We start from the raw sequence: 22,281 nt of genomic DNA, 5'->3' as shown, positions 1-22,281 counted from the left end.
ATGTCTGTTTTTCATAGTCCTTCTCATTGTTTGTAATTATGTATTGAGTTATTTTGTGTCCACTTCTCCCAGTAGAATGCAAGCTCTTGGAATTCAGGAACCTTTTGATTTACCACTATACCTTAATGAGTGCTGTCTTGGAATGTTGAGTCTTGACAAGTATTTGTTGAAATAATTAGCCAGTTATCTGAGCCCTGAGCCACCAGTTGGGGTAAATCAGTAGTACTCAGAAGTCTGCTCTTGAGCTGAGTTCAAACCTATTCGTCTTGCCTCTGTAAATCAGTGCCAAATCTTTGTGTTCCTACAAGGTTTTTTAAAAAGTCCTTTGAGAGGAATTGCCCCCCAAATTATTTTATAATCACCTCAATCACTAAAGGACATCCAGCATGGGGAAAGAAAGAAATGAACTCTACAAAGTGAGTGACAATTCGGTGCTAGGTACTAAGGTCATAGATACTTTGCTTCTGTTGCTTCATTTAATTCTCATAACTCTACAAGGTTAGTATGCTGCTGCTGCTGCTAAGTCACATCAGTCATGTCCGACTCTGTGCAACCCCATACACGGCAGCCCAACAGACTCCTCTGTCCCTGGGATTCTCCAGGCAAGAATGCTGGAGTGGGTTGCCATTTCCTTCTCCAATGCATGAAAGTGAAGAGTGAAAGTGAAGTCGCTCAGTCGTGTCCAACTCTTAGCGACCCCATGGACTGTCGTCCACCAGGCTCCTCCATCCATGGGATTCTCCAGGCAAGAGTACTAGAGTGGGTTGCCATTGCTTTCTCTGCAAGGTTAGTATACTGATATATATATATATATATATGTATATGTGTGTGTATATATATGAATATGTAGGAAGTTAGATACAAAAAAAGTTATATAACTTGCTTTAGGATAGATAGCTACTAAATGATATAGCTTTATTTTTTTTCTGGTTTCAAAACCCCTCCCCTATTTGCTGTAGCATTCTATAAAGTTATAATACTTTGCATCTTGTATTATAATCCTAACCCTAACCCTAACCCTAACCCTAACCCTATTAGGTGAATAGATTTTCCAAAATAATATCTAGGATGTGTATCAGTCAGGGTTTGGTGCAAGCAGATACAATTCTAAATGTTTTAAGCAGGGAGGTATTTAATAAAGGGTGCTCACAAAAGTCCATGTCGGGGTTGGAGAAGTGAGCTCACAGACGAGGCCTGTAAGGATGCACAGCTCTAGCACACAGAGTTGCCTGTCAGTGGAGCCATTACTGCGGAGAATGACCGGAGAATGGGGTTCAAGAACATCACCCTGTGATAGAAGGTGGGGTCAAAAAGCTACTGCCCTCATAGCTGCCGTAAACTGCCTCTTGTCTTCCAGGAGGCTGGGAGGTGAGTAATGAGCTATGGAACGTTGCTCTAGAAGAATGTTTCCATTAACCTAATTATAAGAGAAATACAGTCGTAAGTCAAGAGTCTTACCTCAACTTCCCTTGTGTTTTCTAAATCTTGTGTAAGTGTATTTAACTGACAGACCTAATTCATATCCATAGCTCTTGGTACATAAAGTCTAGGATGTGTTTTAAGCTTCCAGTCTCTGCATTACGAAAGCTGCCGTAAGAGGACGGTCGACTGGACACTGAGCCAGCCTGTAGTCCTTACCCCAGGCAGCATTTGGAGAAAAAAAATACTTCCACGGGGAGAATGGGTTAAAATGTTCAAAACTGTCTCTGGCCTGGAAAGCTTATATGATGTGATTATTTATTTGAACTCCAAACTCCTAACGTGCTCTTAATGACTATGATCTATCCTGGGAAAATAGTCCCTGTGCACGTTAAGGCCAATTACATCTCTAAATGTATACATATTAGAGATGAGAAAATTATTTGCGATGTGGGATCATCAGTTTCATTTTTCTGTAGCCTTTTGTTTGCTGGCACTGTTATTGGCTTGAATTTTGAGAAGAGGAGGCTTATTTCCAGCAAGCCCCAGGCCTTTCTCTGGATTCTTCCTGGCTCTGACTTCTCATATGCCAACACAATACTCAAAGATGAAGGGCTTAGCAGTTTAGTACTCTATATCTTCAAAGACACTTAGCACATCCAAACATTTTTACATGGAGGCCCCAGAGAAGCAGAAAAAAAAAAAAAAATGTGCTCAGGATCTTATGGAAACTAGACCAGAAGCCAAGTTCTCTGGCTCCCTGTCCAAAGCTGCTTTTTTTAATCACAACCTAACCAAGCCTTAGACTGTGTGCTTTTTTTTTTTTTTTTTTTTTACTATTTTTTTATTTGACTATGCCAGATCTCATTTGCAGCAGGCGGGATCTTTAGTTGCGGCGTGCAAGCTCTTAGTGCTGGTGTGTGGGACGGGGTTCCCTGACTAGGGATGGAACCTGGCACTCTGCATTGCGAGCTCAGAGTCTTAGCCACCTGAGCACCAGGGAAGTTTCTGTGTGCTTCTTAAATAGAATGATATTTAAGCGGGGGGCGGTACAGGTAGAGAGAGAGAGAGATTCCATTTATATCAAGTTTAATATAGGCGAAATAAAGCTGTACTCTTAGAGTAGTATACTTAGATATTTAACTATGAGGCAAAGCAAGCAAGGGTTAACCATCATATCTGATTAGTGGTGGAGGCGGGGAGTTGTTACTGGAAAAAGGCACGTGGAGATTTCTAGGGTGTTGACAATGTCTCAGGAAACTCAGTTTTGTAGAACTTAAGCTTTTTTAAACCCCAGTGTAATGTTTTTTGACTTTTTTGACTTTAATAACACTTAGTTTTAGTACTTACTGTATGAAAGAGGCAGGCTAAGTGCTTTCCACAGATTCTTTCATTTAACTCTCACAAGAACACTCTAGTAGAGGCACTATTATTATGCCCATTTCATATCTGAGGAAACTGAGGTATAGTCCTCACTAATCTGTCCAAATCCACAAAGTCAGGTAGCAGAGCTGCTGTTTGATTCGCCTGGCCCCAGTGTCAGACGCTTCACTACTCTGCTATTGCTAGCCACAAGAAATCTGATAGTGAAGTCGCTCAGTCGTGTCCGACTCTCTGCGACCCCATGGACTGTTGTCTTCCAGGCTTCTCTGTCCATGGGATTTTCCAGGCAAGAATACTGGAGTGGGTTGCCATTTCCTTCTCCAGGAGCTCTTCCCAACCCAGGGATTGAACCCGGGTCTCCTGCATTGTAGGCAGATGCTTTACCATCTGAGCCACCAGGGAAATCTGATGGATGAGTCTAGTTATGGACCCCTTTATTGTTACTATTTTACAGTCATAAAAGCTATAGTTATGAAAATCATATTGATAAGAGGAAAAACATAGGTGCAGAATTGTACACATGCATGCACACACGCACGGAACACGACTGCATCCATATTAAAAATCTGCATGCTTCCATATAGAGAGACCAGAGTGTAAAGCACTGTTAGGGTGACGAAAACGCAGGTGTGTTTTTGCCTCTCTGTTTTCCAAATTTATTTTAAAGTCGCCATATTAAATTTATAATGGGAAAATGTGCTGTAAAATAAACTTCCTGTTTACCTGAAATATAAAACTCCATTTCCACGCCCTTCTTTCCTGCAGCTTTGTGTAATCCTTCAGAAGCCTCTTCTGTTCAATGAGGGACTTCATTACCAAATTGATGGCACCAGATCATTCTAGCTATGCAAATCACAGACCCACAGCCAGATCAGGAAAAGGCGGATAAAAGATTACATTAAAAATTAAAGCAACGAGTGGAGATGTGGAGATAATGTGCATACAATTATTTCTACATATTTAATATTTATGCAATTACAAAGCCAGTCACGACAAATCTTAAATCTTGAGTCATGTTCCTTTTGCCCTCTGATATTTTTTGACCTTGAACTGAGACTGCCAAATATATCTAAAAAAAAATGGCTGTGGAAGAAGCATTTCCTTTGGCCTATAAATGATAAATGCGTTTTTCTTAGAAAGTGATCTCATTTCTTCCTAGCCTTTCTTTGTTTATTTTCAGTGCCTTGTATTTTTTTTAACTCTGTTACATTCTGATCACCCTGGAAAGCGCTGGGCTTTCAGTCTTCCACAGTTTGGCTGTGTTGTTTTCTGGTGCTGCTGTTGCTGTGATGTGTTTTCTGTCAGAGGAAATTTACAGGCACATTAGCCTACTTGACAGGCACAATGAGCCACCAGGCTCTCCTAAGGAGAAACCACTGCGTGCTGTGATGAGGCTTTCTGCATCTCTCCATCTCACCCTCCCTCTTACACCTCAGAACCCCACCACGACTCAAATACAAATCCCTGCCACTCTTGGTTCCAGGTGTTGTCTGGGATCCTGGATTTAACTCTCTGGTTCCTGGTAACAGCCATACATTGGTTCTGCAGTTATTAATTCATGTCTGCAGCAATCTGACCCTAGCAGTTTGTGGGTAAAGCCCATGTCTTCACTCACAGCCATATAGATACCAAGTCAGGAACTGGTAGGAACGCTTTTGTTCCCATGATGTTATCATTGACACAAGGCAGGGGAGAAAATCCAAGATCTCTTCAAACGAAAAGCAATATCATCACGTTTTATGGAAGGCATTTAGAGAGAATATTCTAAAACACTTCATTTACTTTCCTCGGTGTGTCATAGAAAAATAGGCAAGAAAAATCAATAAAACTTATTAAAAATTCAAAAACATAAATTGAGACATAAATGAGAGAGTAAACTGTTTCCTTGACAGATTCCAAATAAATGAGAGTATTACCCTACAGCCACTGGGAAACCAAATACCTGTGCATTTTTGGTTTCATATATTATGCTACCCCTCAGGGTGAAATTTGCTAAGATAGAGCAGTTCTGATACTGCTGGTTCAACAGGGTCTGAACATTCAGACCCTGACTTCATGTGACTGTCTCTTCAATTTAAAATTTTTCAGACCTTTTAAGCAATTTTTGAACGGTGATCTTATTTAGATCATATTCCCTTTATCCTTGGTATGTCTGACCATAAGCATGTAACTATGTAACCTATAGAAATTATTTAGAAGGATACTCCAAAGTCACATGTAAGTTTCTTGCTTGATTCTCTGCTGAGAAGCAAAGATATTTACTAAGCCAATCCATAATATTGGTCTGAGATGCTCTATTTGTTGAATGAATAAATAAATGAACAAACTTGGTATAATCTGGAAACCAGGACTAGGTAGCTTCCTGGTGGATTTATTTTTTTAGAAAATTTACTGGGAACATTCTTAGTTTGGCTTCCCTGGTGGCTCAGATGGTAAAGAATCTGCCTGCAGTGCGAGAGACCCAGGTTCAATTCGTGGGTTGGGAAGATCCCCTGCAGAAGGGAACAGCTACTCACTGTAGAATTCTGGCCTGGAGAATCCCATGGACAGAGGACCCTGGCGGGGTACAGTCCATGGGGTCACAGAGAGTCGGACACGACTGAGCAACTAAGCAACAATATTGACATTTTTGGTCTGGTCCTGTCCTAGTCAGCTCAAGTGTCTATAACGATATAGACTGGGTAGCTCATAAACAGCAGAACCTGTCGCTCACAGATTTGGAGGCTGGAGGTCTGAGCTCAGCATGGTCGGGTCAGGGCCCATGCTGAGGCAAGCTTCTCACTGAGCCCCTGAGTGTCAGAAGAGGCTAGGGAACTCTGTGGGATCTCTTTCCTTGGAGCCCTAATCCTGTTCTTGAAGGCTCTAACCTCATGACTCAAGCACCTTCCAAAGGCCCCGTTCCTAGCCCGTCACCTTTAGGGGGTTCAGTTCAGTCGCTCAGTTGTGTCCAACTCTCTGTGACACCATGAACCACAGCACACCAGGCCTCCCTGTCCATCACCAACTCTCAGAGTCCACCAAACCCATGTCCATTGAGTCCGTGATGCCATCCAACCATCTCTTCCTCTGTCGTCCCCTTCTCCAACCTTCAATCTTTCCCAGCATCAGGGTCTTTTCAAATGAGTCAGCTCTTCCCATCAGGTGGTCAAAGTATTGGAGTTTCAGCTTCAACATCAGTCCTTCAAATGAACACCCAGGACTGATTTCCTTTAGGATGGACTGGTTGGATCTCCTCGCAGTCCAGGGGACTCTCAAGAGTCTTCTCCAACACCACAGTTCAAAAGCATCAATTCTTTGGGGCTCAGCTTTCTTTATAGTTCAACTCTCACATCCATACATGACCAGGAAAAACCATAGCCTTGACTAGATGGACCTTTGTTGGCAAAGTAATGTCTCTGCTTTTTAATATGCTGTCTAGGTTGGTCATAACTTTCCTTCCAAGGAATAAGTGTCTTTTAATTTCATGGCAGCACTCACCATCTTCAGTGATTTTGGAGCCAAATAAAATAAAGTAAGCCACTTTTTCCATTGTTTCCCCATCTATTTGCCATGAATGGGACCGGATGGGACCGGATGCCATGATCTTAGTTTTCTGAATGTTGAGCTTTAAGCTAACTTTTTCACTTTCCTCTTTCACTTTCATCAAGAGGCTCTTCAGTTCTTCCTCACTTTCTGCCATAAGGGTTAGGATATAAAAATATAAATTGTTTTGAAGTGACATGCCCAGGCCATGACAGCCCCTCCCTTCTCTCTCTGGGGCCGTGCTCTGGAGCAGTCGCTGCGGCCAGCTACAGCTGTGTTCACACCTCTGCCCTGTGCTTCCACTAGGAAGACATGGCAGGTTCTTCAGAGCTGGTGGCCTGCTGGTCCCTGGAGAGACTGGCTCCCTGCCCATGCGCCCCAGGAGTGAGAGGGGGTCGCAAACTCCTGCCTTTGGAGTGGTTCTTTCCTGGTCCGGTGCTCAGCAATGACAGTGGCGCTCCTGTTGGCCTTTTGTCCCTCTGTAACGACTGCAAGGGTAAAAGGAGGGACCTGGTTTTCCAGATTGTCAGGATGACTAGGGGTCTTTCAGCTAGCTCAGAGCAATGGCAACAGGCACCATTAACCTTGCCCACCCTCTGGAAAGTAAAGAATACCTGAAGAAGAGGAATCATTCATCCTCGCACAAAAAGGCCAATATGGCAGTCACAGGACTTTATACATAGCCATTCTCCACCTAAATGTCTTTAGAAATAGAATTCATTAATCCAGGGTGATTTGAGGAACATTCTTTCTGAAACATGAGGCCAATTTAGGTAAAATCCAAGGTGTCTTTAAACTCATTTTTTTTAACTGAAAAGGTCATAAAATAATGATACATTTTCATAAATAATATAAATTTCCTTCTGCATCTAAACAGTGGGAGATTTCCTCTAATTTTAACACTGAAACATTTTCACAAATAATCATCAAATGCCTACTTCATGCTAGGCAGACACTGTTATAGATGCTGGAAATATAGAATAATGTGCATATTAAATCTTCAGTGTGAAGTCTGCGTATAGATGCTGAGAATTCTTCAGGCTCTCTGATGAATCCATTCACATTTTTCTGTACCCACTCATACTTGAAAACGCAGTCAGGTGAGCTATCCAAATTGTGGGTTTCACTTGCCTCCCTGAGCCCCTAGCACTAAACCAAAAGCATTAAATGCCAGTTGCTTCATCGCCAACCCCAGCCTGGTGGATGCATTTTCACTGGGATCTGTGTGTCCAGGCATAGATTTTTATCATCACCTCAAAGTCCTGAAGAGATTTTTGTTCAGTCCCAAGAACTCTATACTGAAAGTCGGCACCCAGCAAGATTAATTGCCAAACGGGACTTTGAAACATGGAAGCATTTGCCAGTCTGTAGGTCTTCACTCATAGCCATCTGGGGATCTGCCACAAAATGTACAGAGGGGAAAATTACTCATTTGGAAGCCTGGCTGTCAAAGAAAACCCAAACCCAGGAGCTTTTCTCAAGAACCCCTATGACATTTTATTCTTTAAATAAATCTTTTCTTCCTCTCCTTAGGTGCAAGATTGACATTTTAAGATCAATCATGCCTCTGCTTTGCAACGCTGGTAGACTTACAATAGGATAAATGGAAATTAAGCAAAATTTCCATTTTTTTGAATAATAATGCTCAAAATAGCTATATTCTAACTCAGTATAAGAGAAGGATGGTCTTCCCTCAGTGGTCATTCTCATTACTGTGGTTATCTCAAGACCTTTGGATGTCAAAATGTCACCCTGTTTTCTCTAAGGAGCCATTCTGAACATTCACCTGCTGTTTGAACAGCTGCAGAAAGCAAAGGAATCTCATTCTGTGTTTCATTCCATCATCGCCAAGGATGCTTTCATGCTCCTGATACGGTCACGGGTGACCAGCTCTTCCAGCCCCTCATTATGGGACATTTTAGCTGGTTACTACAAGCTATGGTTGAATTCTTTCCTCCTGTTTATATTATTCAGCAGTCCCTCTTCTTGTTCAAAATGATCTTGTTGCAATTGGCTAGCCTGTCTGAAAATTTCAGTGTTTGTAACTAATTTTAAATGGTATTTTAAATTATTGAGGCTCTTAGGCCGCTCAGTCAGTACACATCTATTGTAAGCCCACTAACTGCCAGGCATTGGAGGGGATGCTGGGTGCTATTGAATTCCAGGGTGCGTGCTATGGTCAAAGGAGCAACCAGATGAGGTCAAGAGGTGCCATTCTAGGAATAGCCTTACCCTGACATGTGTGGCCTGGGCAAGGCCATCAGCCTCTGTGATTTCGGCCTTCTCAGATACAAAATAAGGGGTGGACAGAGCTTCTCTGACCTCAGAACCTAACATTTTATGGTTACTGCTGATCTGGTTCACTCATCACCCTGGAAACCCAGTAGCCTTCCAAAAGTGAATGCTTTTATAAGCCTTCCCAAAGGGTCCTAATTCTAATCCAAGAAGCAATTTTGTGCTAAAATGAATGCTTTTCAAAGACCCAGGAAGACATTTAAAGAAAGGGCTGCTGTTGCTCAGTCGCTAAGTCGTGTCTCACTCCTACATGTGTGTTTTTCAGTTTACTGTATATTTAAACATATTTTCCCCCTAAATGCTTGCCTATTTTCTAGTTGCTAGGTGGTAGAAGGGAATAATTTCAAGTATGGAGGGTCAATTAGAATTCCAAGCACCATAGTCTAATCTCCCCAGGATAATAATAAATCAAAGATACAAAAACAAGTGATGAGTCCAGATATTTCTGCACTTAAAATAGTGATAGTTTATAAGGGCATGTTAAAACTCTAATTTGTGTCATTTCAGTAGCTCCAACAGTGTTCAAAGCATCTGCGACTCCCTATTATTGCTCTGTATTTATATTGACAATAAAATTAATGCTTCCTTATTTACAATTCAGTAGATATTCTAATACCATGTGAGAATTACTTCTTATATGTTTTCTTCTCTATATAAGATTTATTTTACAAAACATTTTTTAAATGCATCTAAGTTTGCAAAAATATGCCACAGTTTGGTATTGGGACCAGGCAGGTTATTTGAAATTCAGAATGATTCCCCAATTTCTAACATAAGAAAAACAGAGGAAGTAAAAACTTTATATTGCTTTGTAGACCTTATCTTCCTGCATTTGTGGTTAGTTCATTTCCATTTCTTGTGTGAAAGAACATAGTAGCTTATCACACACCATTGACCAGAGGGAGGAGGACTCTTTTTTTCTGTTTCTTAAAAAAGACCCCGCACATGCATCACACATAAAAAAACTTTACATAAAAAACGAAGAACTGGTAATAAGGTATGAGTGATATTGGGTGGCTCTCTCTACTTGCCTGACTTCCTAGTAACATTTCATGGCTTTCTCGTCTTTCTTTCTTCCCTCTCACTGTGAATATCACAGCTGATGACTGACTTATACTGCTGCCTTTCATGCAAACTCCTAAGGCTTGCAAATCAGCTACTGACTCCGGGACCCATCTCCCTGTCTCCTGCCCTTCCTCTCACGGTTTCTAATGGGGCTTCAGGGCCACAGAGGATATACAGACTTTGTAGAGCACACTGATTCGAATAGTAAAACTTGAATGGGTGGATGTTCGACTCACTGCATCAGCTCATTTCCGTCCCCTTGGCACATGGTATGTGGCAGCCGCCCACTGAACATTTTGCCTGTTGAGAGGATGGCAAAAGGGCAACCTGTCAGGTGACAACAGTGGAGAAGAAAATAGAAATGTTTGCAGAAATCTTCCTGCGAGCCAAAATTCTCCTCCCTACTTGGAATAGTGTTGCTCTTTTAAAATAACATTTGAAGATATTTTACCCTTCTAAAATGAGTTACCTTCGCTAATAATGATCCAGTGTAACATTCTGATATACCTGTCCTCTAACCCTCACATAGCACTTTACACTCACATTCTTGTTCTGTCTGATCAAAAATTATGAAGCAGGTTTAGTGGCTCTGTTGGGATGTGTGTGTATACACACACACATGTATATCCAAATGCCATGTTGATTTAGAAACATGGAAAAATGAAATAACTATAGAGATTAGCATTTTTGAGAATATGATATGAGCCAGGGACTGTTCTCGCTCATTCACACACACACACATAAACACACACTCACATTCTCATTCAAAGAAGGCAATGGCACCCCACTCCAGTACTCTTGCCTGGAAAATCCCATGGACGGAGGAGCCTGGTGGGCTGCAGTCCATGGGGTCGCTAAGAGTCAGACACGACTGAGCGACTTCACTTTCACTTTTCACTTTCATGCATTGGAGAAGGAAATGGCAACCCACTCCAGTGTTCTTGCCTGGAGAATCCCAGGGACGGGGGAGCCTGGTGGGCTGCCATCTGTGGGGTCGCACAGAGTCGGACACGACTGAAGCGACTTAGCAGCAGCAGCAGCACATTCTCATTTAACACAATTTGAGTTAGAAACTGTTAGCTCCATTTTCTCGGTAAGGAAGCTGAGACACAGAGAAGTTAAGTGACTTGCTCAGGGTCACACAGCAGAAGGTATCAGCGCAGGCATGCTAACCCAAGCACAGCACTTCTTTGCCTAAAATTGAGATGCCCCACACAGCCCCCCAAAATGATGCAACATGTGTGTTCTTTGGGAACTCACTTCCAAACGTTAACTAAACTTGGTTGTTAATGCCAAACTTATGAATTTTGTGACAGTTCTATCCCCTGGAAAAGTTAAATTTCTGAGAATCACAGCTCCTCGAAACAAACTTCTAAAACTTACACTCTTGGACTGTGCCAGCCAACGTGGTAGCAAGTGGCTACGAACATTGAATTCAGATTAAATTCACGCAAGGCCCCTGGTGGCACCAGCCGCATTTCAAAGGCTCAGTAGCGGCGCGGCTAGCGTCTACTCTGCCAGCCGGTGCAGCTCAGGGACGTTTCCCCCATCAGAGCAGTACTGCCCCAGGAGACGGGTAACTGAGGAGACACAAAAGAGTAAATGATCCTTGGGGCCCTTCTAGAAAAGGGGCTGACGTGTGTTTCCAAGGAAGCACATTTATCAAGTGCCTGCTGGGTGCTAGATGCTGAGGGCGCAATGATCCATACAGACCGATGAGCCAAACACGGTCTCTGCCCTGTCTGGAACTCACAGTCTGTCTGAGCCAGTCACCAGGACGAGCCCTGCAGTGAGAGGGAAGGTCTGATGTGCCAGGAGATAGAAAACCCAGGAGATGTGGGGTCAAGTGTCAGGGAAGGCTTTCTGCAGGAGACAGGAATCGAAACTAAGGCCTTGATTGTGAGCAAGCTGAAGGCACAAACACAAGAGGAAAAGATCAAAGAAACAGCCTGTGTGAAGACTCTTGACGGGGAGAGAGGGTGCCATGCTCCGGAGGAGTTTAAACAAGTCAGTAAAACTGCTTTCTCTATTCTGTCTCTTAGGATCAGAGCTTGAATTAAAAAAGGAAGAAAAAAAAAATTTTTTTTTGTAAAGTCAGAGTTATTTGGCACAAAGGGAGGGCAGTAAAGAAAGAAAAGGCGAGGGGCAGCTCAGAGCAGCCTTGCAGGGCCTGGGGTGAGGAGGGGCTGTCCCACCTCCAACGCGTGAGGAGCCGGTGTGGGCGGAGCCTGGCGATGAGAACCAGGCCTGGCGCTCTCGATGAGGGCCGCGTGCCAGACACCACGCCGGGCAGTTCGCTAGCACTGTTTCCTCAGTCCTCATCCTAAACCGAGCTGTTAACTTCATTTACATAATTTGAAATTGGTAGAGCAACCCATGAGACAGAACAGCAGGACTCATAAGCTCTTTATTTATTTGCTTAGATACCAGGCTGCAGAGGCTCCCCAGTTCCTGCCTCTTCCATGCCCCAGGCTAGTACACCCCTGAGATGACCAGCTAGAGGAAGGATTGAACTGATGTGAAGGCACGGAAGCTGAGCCAAGGTGAAACCAAGAAAAGCTCTGCTGCAGAGAAATTAGTTTGCACCAAACTAAAAGTAAAGAACAACACCCCCCACGCCAAAAGAAACACGTGACTAGGGGAAACGCCTCTCTCTTTCAGAACTAACTCCTAATAATGATTAGCCAGTTACCAATACTGATTAACCCCAATAGAAGAGTTGTGGTTTTTAAAATTTTCCAGAAAAGCCTTAAACTAGGAACACCTGTATTTGTTGTCTTATCCAGCAATCTTCAGACTGACTCAAACATTTATGAGATACAGTGAGATAGATCAAGCCAACTTTCTTCACAAACTTCCCTCTAAGATTCCCTCAATCTGTTGAAAACTGTTTTATGACTCAACCCATCTAAAATTTCAGTAGCGCATGGCTTCGGATAAAACGCTTCATTCACATCAAGCAGTAATTAAATGTGCAGGGCATGAAATAAGCAGCAAGTTTGGCTCCAGAGCCATCTTGCAAACTGTAAGCGATCCAAGATAGACCATATGCCTTTAAATCTAGATGACTGCATATGTATCCAAGAGAAAGCTAGCTGCCATTTCTGCACAAGACTCATCAAAAGATGAAAGAAGACAGATTTATGTGGCTTGTCTGATAAATGTATGTTAATGTATATGTGCACTGATGTTTGGTGAACTGCCCTTACCTTCCCCTTTTGCATTCTCAGTTCCCTTCTGCTTGAGGAAACATCCAGACTGACATCTCACATCAGCATTATTTTTAAGTTGCTCATTGCATTGACCTGAGGTAGCCATTTGGACAGACAGAGGTTTTGTCTCTCCAGCAAGGGTGGTCCCCTTCTTTTTTTGGTTTTTTAAAGAAACTCCCCACCCACCTCCGTACTGGGACTGTGCCACCCTGACTCTTGCACACACTCGGCATGCCTGGGTAAGGGGAGTGGGAAACTGGTTCAGTCATAAACATGTGACATGCGGAGCGTGTCCCAAAGGGATCGATCGCTGCTTGGGATCGCTGCGTACACCTGGAAAGGAGAAGTCTTCCCTCCATGGGCTCGCTGAGCCAGGAGGACGTGAGGATGGCACTGGTGTCATCTCGCTGCCGAGCGAGAAGAGCCTCTGTGGGGACAGTTGGGGAAGAAGAGCAGAGCTGGAGCAGGGAGACGGAGGCCTGCCTTCACTGCCACGCCCGGGGCTGCTTCACGTCTGATGCCAGCTCATGAGCACTGCATGAGGTCAGCAGCGTCTGCTGCCACAAGAGGTGATCAATGAATGTTATTTCCCGCCTCTTTTCTTCCCTCTTTGACTTTGGCGGCTGCCAGACAAGGGTTGAGACCATCTACGGCAGCCAGCACTTCTGTTCTTTCTTTTAGAGGAAAGCCAGCCAGACAGTCTGGACAACAATGAGCACATGGTTAGCCCCCCAGAGCAGTGCAGGCCGCCTCTGCGCCTGAGAGGTTCTGTCTTCAGCAACAGCCATTCTTCACTCGGTGCCCTCTCAGACCTTAGACAGCAGCCTACTTCCAATCAAGCTGGTACAAAAACGGCACTTTATTCCCCAAGAAAGGAAGGAGTTGATTTGGTCAAACCATGAAGCAGAAGCTACTACAGGAAGCAGACTACATAAGCACCTCAGGATGCACTTTTCCAATGGCCAATTGGGTGAAGGTTCCAATCTGGACTTGTTTGTCCATTTTCCAGTGGCACCATTCTGTAGAAAGCAGACAACCAAGACTGTTAAAAATATAGAATTCAGCGATTCAACAGTGTTTAACCTCACGAAAACCACGCATCATGGGTGGTGCACGCCTGCGTGCTAAGGCGCTTCAGTTGTGTCTGACTCTTTGCAACACTATGAACTGTATAGCCTACCAGCCTCCTCTGTCCATAGGCTCCTCCAGGCACGAATACTGGAGGAGCCTCCAATCATGGGTGGTAGTTAGTGCTGAATATTAAGTGATCTAAAATTCAGTTAAGATCAGGCAAATAAAATCGTCACTGCTGAGTGATGTTTGCAAAATATGCATCCTCTCGTCCCTGCACAGTTGTGCAGATAAGTGATTCGCTTGCACAATAAATGCTGGTGGTCGATTATCAAATTAGATTGTTTATGGGATGCAATCTGTGTAGTACGACAATCTTAAAGGTAATTTCTGAGACCTTATGTTTGTGATATTTTCAGACTCAGTAAGCAATGTCATAAAATATCGTAGAATTTAGAACTTGAATGGATCTTGTAGATGAAAGAACTCAGGGCTCAGGAAAGTTTGATGAGTTGCTATATGGCGAGGTGGGGACCTTAAGCCTCGTCTTCCAGTTTGCAGTTGGACCTCTCTGTCGTACAGCGCTCTCTCCTAGATGAGAACATAGAACATGAGGGTGGCGGAGGAGCCTTTAAAGCAGCTAGTCCAACCTGCTCATTTATAAGAATAAAATGGGGCTCAAAGAGACGAGATTCTTGCGGAGGTTCAGTAAGGAATTAGGCTAAACGTTATTGATTCCTGCACCAGTGTTGGTTCTTGACTGCACTGGATAAGTATGCTTTATCAGACTTAGCTGTAACCACAAGTCAGCCCACCACTTATTTCTGTCAGAGGGCAAGCAAATTCATAAACACCTAGTCATCAGCAGAAAAACCTGGCAGCGGGTAAAGTCTGGAAATAACATTTTTTAGAGAAACAGGGTCTTAGTCAAGAAAGTATGTGGTGAAGTATAAATAAACAGCAGAGCTGAAAGACTAATCTGTCAGGCATGTTGTGGTATTTTATTCTTCCCATAGTCACTGAGATCTAGAGGCTGTGGCTATTTTTTATATGAAACCTTACTTGCTTCAGTGAGAAGGCCTCTAAATTGCCTACAGCATCCCGTCTCTTCTCGGTTCTTGGCTCCTAGTTTACTCTGATGTGGTAGACAGGGTTAAGCAAAGAACTTTGTCTCGTTACAAAGTTCAGTGCTCTGTACACTCCTGTAGGATATGTGTACACAAAGTGGAGTCTGCATCCCTGTAAATACGTCTCTCTGTTCTCCAGCCCCCAGCCCTGAGTCTCCCTCGCTCTCTGAAAATCAGAAGAGTTCTATCTCAGGAAGTGGGGGAAGGTGGAAAGCAAGCCTCAGAGTTGCCTGTCCGCCTACAGACGCACATTAACATTGTTAAGCAGCGTTCCAGGCTCGGCTTGGCTTCCCAGGGAGTTGGTAGGTAGAGAAAGAAAGCATTTCAATCTTCTCCAAACAGTGCTGTCCTGGGTGATAGCCAGGAAGGAGGGGTGCTTCTCATTTATACCTCTCAGCAATCTTTGTGCCGTCTTTTGAGTTGCTAACAGTAAGATCAAACTCGTTGAATAAACTCGTGTCAGGTTAATGAGGACTTATCAACTTGCTTGTGCTATGCCCAGCATTGTCCTGAGTCCTACTAGAGTGGCAAAAATAGTATTATCTTTGCCCTTGAAGAGCTCACCACCTTTTTGGAACAACAGTATTTGATAACAAAAACGACACAAGGTTGCTCTCCCTTGTAAATTCTCCTGGTAAATTCTCGTACCGATGACCCTTAGCCAGTGGGACTAAGTCCAAAGGCCAGGGAGGAAAAGAAGGTTCTGTGAGCCAAGGACGGACGTGAGGGCTGTTCCACATGAGCTCATGAGGAGAGTCGTTTCTGGGGTTTTGTTTAAGTGTTTGCTGCGGCTTCCTGCACCCAAGACCCTTAAGGCTGCACTGTAGAGTGTCTGTCACCCACACGTGCCCCCTTGGTCCATATGTGGTTGTTATGTGGCTTAGAAAGTGCTGGTCCCAAAGCCTCAGAGAGACAGTAAGAAATAGCCCCTTGGTGATCTTGCTTGAAACACCTTTGGCCCCAGACCCAGGGATTGTTATGGGTCTGAACAGATGCCTTCTCTGGTCCTGAGTGATTAGCCTTAGATCAGACCTGCAGTCTTGACTGTTTCCTTATGAAGAATGAGAACATAGTTTTTATTGTTGCTTTCCCTATTTTTTTTTTCCCTTCCACAGCCTATGTCTTTATCTTTCATACAAATAATTTCCCTGATGGATCCACCCTATTTGTTCTTCAGTTATATTCTGATTTATCTAAGTCTTGGGTAAACAAAGCTGAGGCAAGAGTGAAAACCCTTGAACAAAGAATAATAGTCAATCAGCCCATTAATCCTGTTGGAACAAAATAGATGTACCTGCCAGCTCCCCATTCTGAACTGCTTATGCAGGCTCCATTATGGTTATAAGGACTTGGGAGACACACTCCAGCTAGTGGGCCTTCCCAAATAAGTTATTAACTTCTCAGAGTCTTTGATTCCTTATCTCTAAAATAGAAACAATAGTAATCCTACCTCCTGATGGTGTCAGGAGGGTTAAATGTGGTGCTACAGCCAGGTGCTAAATAGTGTGGATGAGCAATCTGGGCTTTAGTTTTTAATCATTTTCCTTAATCCTGATCTTAATGCTCTTTTCAGTTGAATTTTACTACGTCAAAAAGTGTTTGAGGAAAGTCAGAGGAAGACCACGACACACTCTGCTGTTAGTGCAGCACAGTCACTCAGTCGTGGCGACTCTGCCACCCCATGGACTGCAGCACGCCGGGCCTTCTTGTCTGTCACCAACTCCCGGAGCTTACTCAAACTCATGTCCATTGAGTCGGTGACACCATCCAACCGTCTCATCCTCTGTTGTCCCCTTCTCTTCCCGCCTTCAATCTTTTCCAGCATCAGAGTCTTTTCCAATGAGTCAGTTCTTCACATCAGGTGTCCAAAGTATTGGAGTTTCAGCTTCAACATCAGTCCTTCCAGTGAATATTCAGGACTGATTTCCTTTAGGATGGACTGGTTGGATCTCCTTGCAGTCCAAGGGACTCTCAAGAGTCTTCTCCATGGTTCAAAAGCATCAATTCTTGAGCACTCAGCTTTCTTTATAGTCCAACTTTCACATCCATACATGACTACCGGAAAAACCATAGCTTTAACTAGATGGACCTTTGTTGGCAAACTAATGTCTCTGCTTTTTAATATGCTGTCTAGGTTGGTCATAACTTTTCTTCCAAGGAGTAAGCGTCTTCCAAGGAGTAAGCTGTTAGTATGCTGCTGCTACTGCTGCTAAGTCACTTCAGTCGTGTCCGACTCTGTGCGACCCCATGGACGGCAGCCCACCAGGCTCCCCCGTCCCTGGGATTCTCCAGGCAAGAACACTGGAGTGGGGTGCCATTTCCTTCTCCAGTGCATGAAAGTGGAAAGTGAAAGAAGTTGCTCAGTCATGTCCGACTCTTAGCAACCCTATGGACTGCAGCCCACCAGGCTCCTCCATCCATGGGATTTTCCGGGCAACAGTACTGGAGTGGGGTGCCATTGCCTTCTCCCAAGCTGTTAGCATAAGAAGAGGCCATTCTGAATTTAGGCACAGGCTTGTACCAGTTGAACTCGCACAGAACTTTATCATCAGTCAGTAGTACAATCATACCTAGTGATAAAGGGTAGCAAAGTACCTACTACTCCTCCTCAGCCTAACAAATCAGTCATTATTTTTCTATGTTCTTTTTCAAATTTGTCCATCATCAAGCATAATTTTGCAGTTGCACATATAGCAGTTGAGATCCATTCAAAAAAGCAAATAAATCCCCTGACAAGCAGTTACCAACCATCTACAAGGGCCACTGTTCTAAGGTACTGAGAACATGAAGAAGAATACACCTTGAAAATTGACAGCCAATCTAATTAAAATATTGGTTTTGATTCTGGTAGTGTATTTTTTTCTGAAGCATAAGAGTTTTCACATGTTGCCACAGAGGAATGGAGGAAGAGTCAAGAAGCTGAAGATAATGTTGATTTCAGAGCTGGTAGTAAAATAAAGAAGTGGCTGGAGAATGCCTAATCCATCGATGTGTGACAGCTGAGCCCATTCTAAGAGGCACAGGAATGTCCTGCATTGGGAATTATTTATGTAACAGAAAAGGTGAAAATAAGTTCATGTAACACATGTATCTTGGGGTATCTGCAATATGGATGACTCAAGAAATAAATAAAAGCAGTCAATAAAAGAATGAAAAGAGACTATTTATGAGATCTATGCCATTAAGAAAATGAAAGAGATGAAAACTTAAAGATAAAATTGTTCATATTCACTATTAGTTTTATGCTAGTAAACACAACAAAATAAGGGAATGCCAACCAAAAATGAGAAATCTATCCATTAATAGAAAGGTAAGAAGTCAATTTCCATTTTAAAAAATTGTATAACACTCAAAAGCAACAAAACCCAAAAACTCTACAAAAATAAATGAGATAAGTGGGAGGCATTTGGAGCATTTTGTAGAAGATTTTTTGAATCCTCTTTTTCACTTTGAATTATCTCGCTGCTATTATTGCATTTCGTATGGGAATCACACAGACAGTTATGCAATGTACACAGGCTAAGCTGAGATCTTACTGATCCACAGCCTTTCTGGTGAGCATTCATTGTCATCCAAAAGAAAATTATCTAACGGCCATCAAAATAATCAGTTTTCCTAAATCATAGCAAACTCTCACCTAGAAACAAAAGCATATTTTACTGACGAGAGTAGTGATGCTCAGAAGGCTGTTGTTTTAGTTAACTGGTTTATCGAGCACTCCTAGAGAAGCAGAGTATGAATTGTTATTGGGACAGAGGCTGACGTGGGTTGGATATTGGTGAATTTCAAGTCTCTCCTCTGGCCAATTGATAACCATTACTCAATTACAGGATGGATAGTTTAATTGATATCCATCGTTTTATTAAAAGTAATCTAGCATATCCCATGCTTTGGATTGGAAGAATTAATATTGTTAAAATAGCCAGACTGTCAAAGCAATCTACGAATTTAATACAATCCCTATCAAATTATCCATGACATTTTTCACAGAGTTAGAACAAATGATTGTAAAATTTATATGGAACCATGAAAGACCCAGAACTGTCAAACCAATCCTGAGGAAAAAGAACAACCCTGGAGGCATAACCCTCTCAGACTTCAGACAAGATTACAAAGCTACAGTAATCAAAGCAGCATGATATTAGCACAAAATCAGACTTATGGATCAATGGCACCGAATAGATGGCCCAGAAATAAATCCACACACCTAACATCAATTAATCTTTGACAAAGGAGGCAAGAACATACAATAGAGAAAAGACAAGTATCGTTAGCAAGTGGTGTTGGGAAAGCGGAACAGCCACATATAAATAGATGAAGTTAGAACACTCCCTCATATCATACACAAAAACAAACTCAAGTAGCCTAAAGACTTAACTATGAGGCCATAGAGGAGAACGCTAGCAGAACATTCTCTGACATACGTTGCAGGAGTATTTTCTTAGGTCCATCTCCCAAGGCAGTTGAAAAAAATAAGAAAATGGAATCTAATCAAACTTATAAGCTTTTGCATAGCAAAGGAAACAATAAACAAAATGAAAAGGAAACCTACAGACTAGGAGAATATATTTGCAAATGATGCAACCAACAGGGGCTTAATTTCCAACATATACAAACAGCTCATACAACTCAAAAACAAACCCAGTCAAAAAGTGGGCAAGACCTAAATAGACATTCCTTCAAAGAAGGTAGGCAGATGGCCAACAGATGCGTGAAAAGATGCTCAGCATTAGAGAAATGCAAATCAAAACTCCAGTGAGGTACCACCTCACAGCAGTTCAGAATGGCTGTCATCAAAAAGTCTACAAATAATAAGTGCTGGAGAGAGTGTGGAGAAAAGGCAGCCCCTCCTACACTGCTGGTGGGAATATAAATTGGTGTAGCCACTATGGGAAATAGTATGGGGGTTCCTCAAAAAAATAAAAATATGTTTAAAACTTAAAAAAAAAATAGTTACCGTATGATCTAACAATCCCACTCCTGGGCATATATCTGGAGAAAATTAATTTGAAAACATACATGCACTCCAGTGTCCATAGCAGCACTGTTTACAATAGCCAAGATACGGAAGCAATCTAGATGTCTATCAACAGATGAATGGATAAAGAAGACGTCTGTTACTCAGAAATAAAGAATTAAATAATGCAATTTGTAGCGACATGGATAAACCTGGAGATTATCATACTAAGTAAAGTAAGTCAGACAGAGAAAGACAAATATGATATCTCTTATTTGTGAAATCTAAAAAATGATACAAATGAACTTGTTTACAAAACATAAATAGACTCACAGACATAGAAAACAAACTCATTGTTACAGAAGAAGAAAGGTCAGGGAGGGATAAATTAAGTGTTTTGGATTAGTAGATATAAGCTACTGTATATAAAAACACAAGGTCCTACTGTATGGCACAGGGAACTATATTCAATACTTATAATAAACTATAATGGAAAAGAATCTGGGAAGATTATATATAGCTGAATTATATATAACTGAATATATATATAATACTGAAGATTTTACACAGAGATATATATATATATGAATTGCTCTATGGTACACCAGAAATTAATACTTTAAATCAAATATACTTCAATAAAATAGTAATCTACCAAAGAACTTCTAAGTATCTTAAATGTTGATAAATTGAAGACTGAAAATTATCGTACATCCAGGGCAATGCAGTATTAATCAGCTATTAAAATAACATGTATACAAATATACATGTATACAAATATACATATATTTAAATATTTTACAGGAATCTCATAATTAGCATGGATAGATAAGATGTAGATGTACTCAAGATATAGAGAAGTATTCAAGATAACTATTAAGTAAAAAATAATTCTAGTTATATACTAGATCATATATATACCTTTTTAAAGGGAAAATACATATCTGCTGCTGCTGCTGCTAAGTCACTTCAGTCATGTCCGACTCTGTGCGACCCCAGAGACAGCAGCCCACCAGGCTCCCCTGTCCCTGGGATTCTCCAGGCAAGAACACTGGAGTGGGTTGCCATTTCCTTCTCCAATGCATGAAAGTGAAAACTGAAAGTGAAGTCGCTCAGTCGTGTCCGACTCTTAGCGGCCCCATGGACTGCAGCCCACCAGGCTCCTCCGTCCATGGGATTTTCCAGGCAAGAGTACTGGAGTGGGGTGCCATTGCCTTCTCCTAAATATAATTATTTCTGGAAGGATACACAAGAGATTGTGAACAGTGACTACCTCTAGGAGATAAACTGTGGTGAGAGGTATGTTTGTGCTTTTCAGAGTACATACATTCATATTCTTTAAAGTTTTAGCTATGAGCATGAATTAATTACCACAGGTAAACTAGTTAAAAACTGAGACAAATTTACTAAAAAATTGTAAAGACAGTTAATGGCAAATATCAACTATATCAAAGAAAAAACTGAAAACTTAAGAAAGGGAAATCATCTGGTCAAAAAAGTGAGGTAGATAATTTTCAATGGAAATAAATTTATCTCATAATTCTAAAAACAAACAGAAAATAAATGCTGAACAATATGGTAAACACATTAGTTGCCATGTGTTAACAGTACTAAGTTACCAACAAAACTGTGAAGCTAATGGTTCCCTTTCAGTCAGTTGCTTTAATTATCAAGAATCAAATATATAAATGAAACTTTTCTCAAAGAGCTTTATGAGTCTCCCCATGAATATGCATCTGAAAGACAGAAGGCTTCTTCCCTCCTTCCTAACTACACTCACTCAAAGTTCTGCCATCCCTGTCAACAGATGCTCTCTACTAAAGGGAAATTCAATTTCATGACCCACTTAAAATATCGGCATCTAAATGTAGACATTCCTTTCATTGGAATAGCTGCTGTGACCATACCCTTACGTGGTAAAGGCAAATTCAAAGGGATATACACATTTTTGGAGTGCATCAAATGGCACTTTAAATGTGGCACTTGGAAAGGGTAGCCTTTGGGGTGGGAGGAGCTGTCTCCTTGCTTTACCTATTCTGAGCCAATACTTGTTATCAGATGCATCTACTACTTCTCTCCTTTCAGTATTCATGTTAATATCACAAGGGATTCTTGTAATGTGGAATTTTGTGATGACAGTGGAAGGGCCAAAATAAGAAGGCCTGAATCCACATTGGGGAATGGAAATATGGGGTCATAAATGATTAGGCATACAAATACTACTTGGTCC

The 22,281-nt window shown here is 42.0% G+C and overlaps 1 non-coding gene across 1 annotated transcript; it reads right to left on the bottom strand.

Moving 5' to 3' along the window:
• Window positions 1–3,132: 3,132 nt before the first annotated feature.
• Window positions 3,133–3,204, bottom strand: TRNAC-ACA (transfer RNA cysteine (anticodon ACA)). Its single transcript has one exon. It is a non-coding gene; the product is annotated as a tRNA-Cys (tRNA).
• Window positions 3,205–22,281: the final 19,077 nt, after the last annotated feature.

The sequence above is a fragment of the Bubalus kerabau genome, chromosome 1 (genome assembly GCF_029407905.1).
Source record: "Bubalus kerabau isolate K-KA32 ecotype Philippines breed swamp buffalo chromosome 1, PCC_UOA_SB_1v2, whole genome shotgun sequence".
In the NCBI taxonomy this organism is placed as follows: domain Eukaryota; kingdom Metazoa; phylum Chordata; class Mammalia; order Artiodactyla; family Bovidae; genus Bubalus; species Bubalus kerabau.
This window is presented reverse-complemented; position numbering and strand designations above follow the sequence as displayed.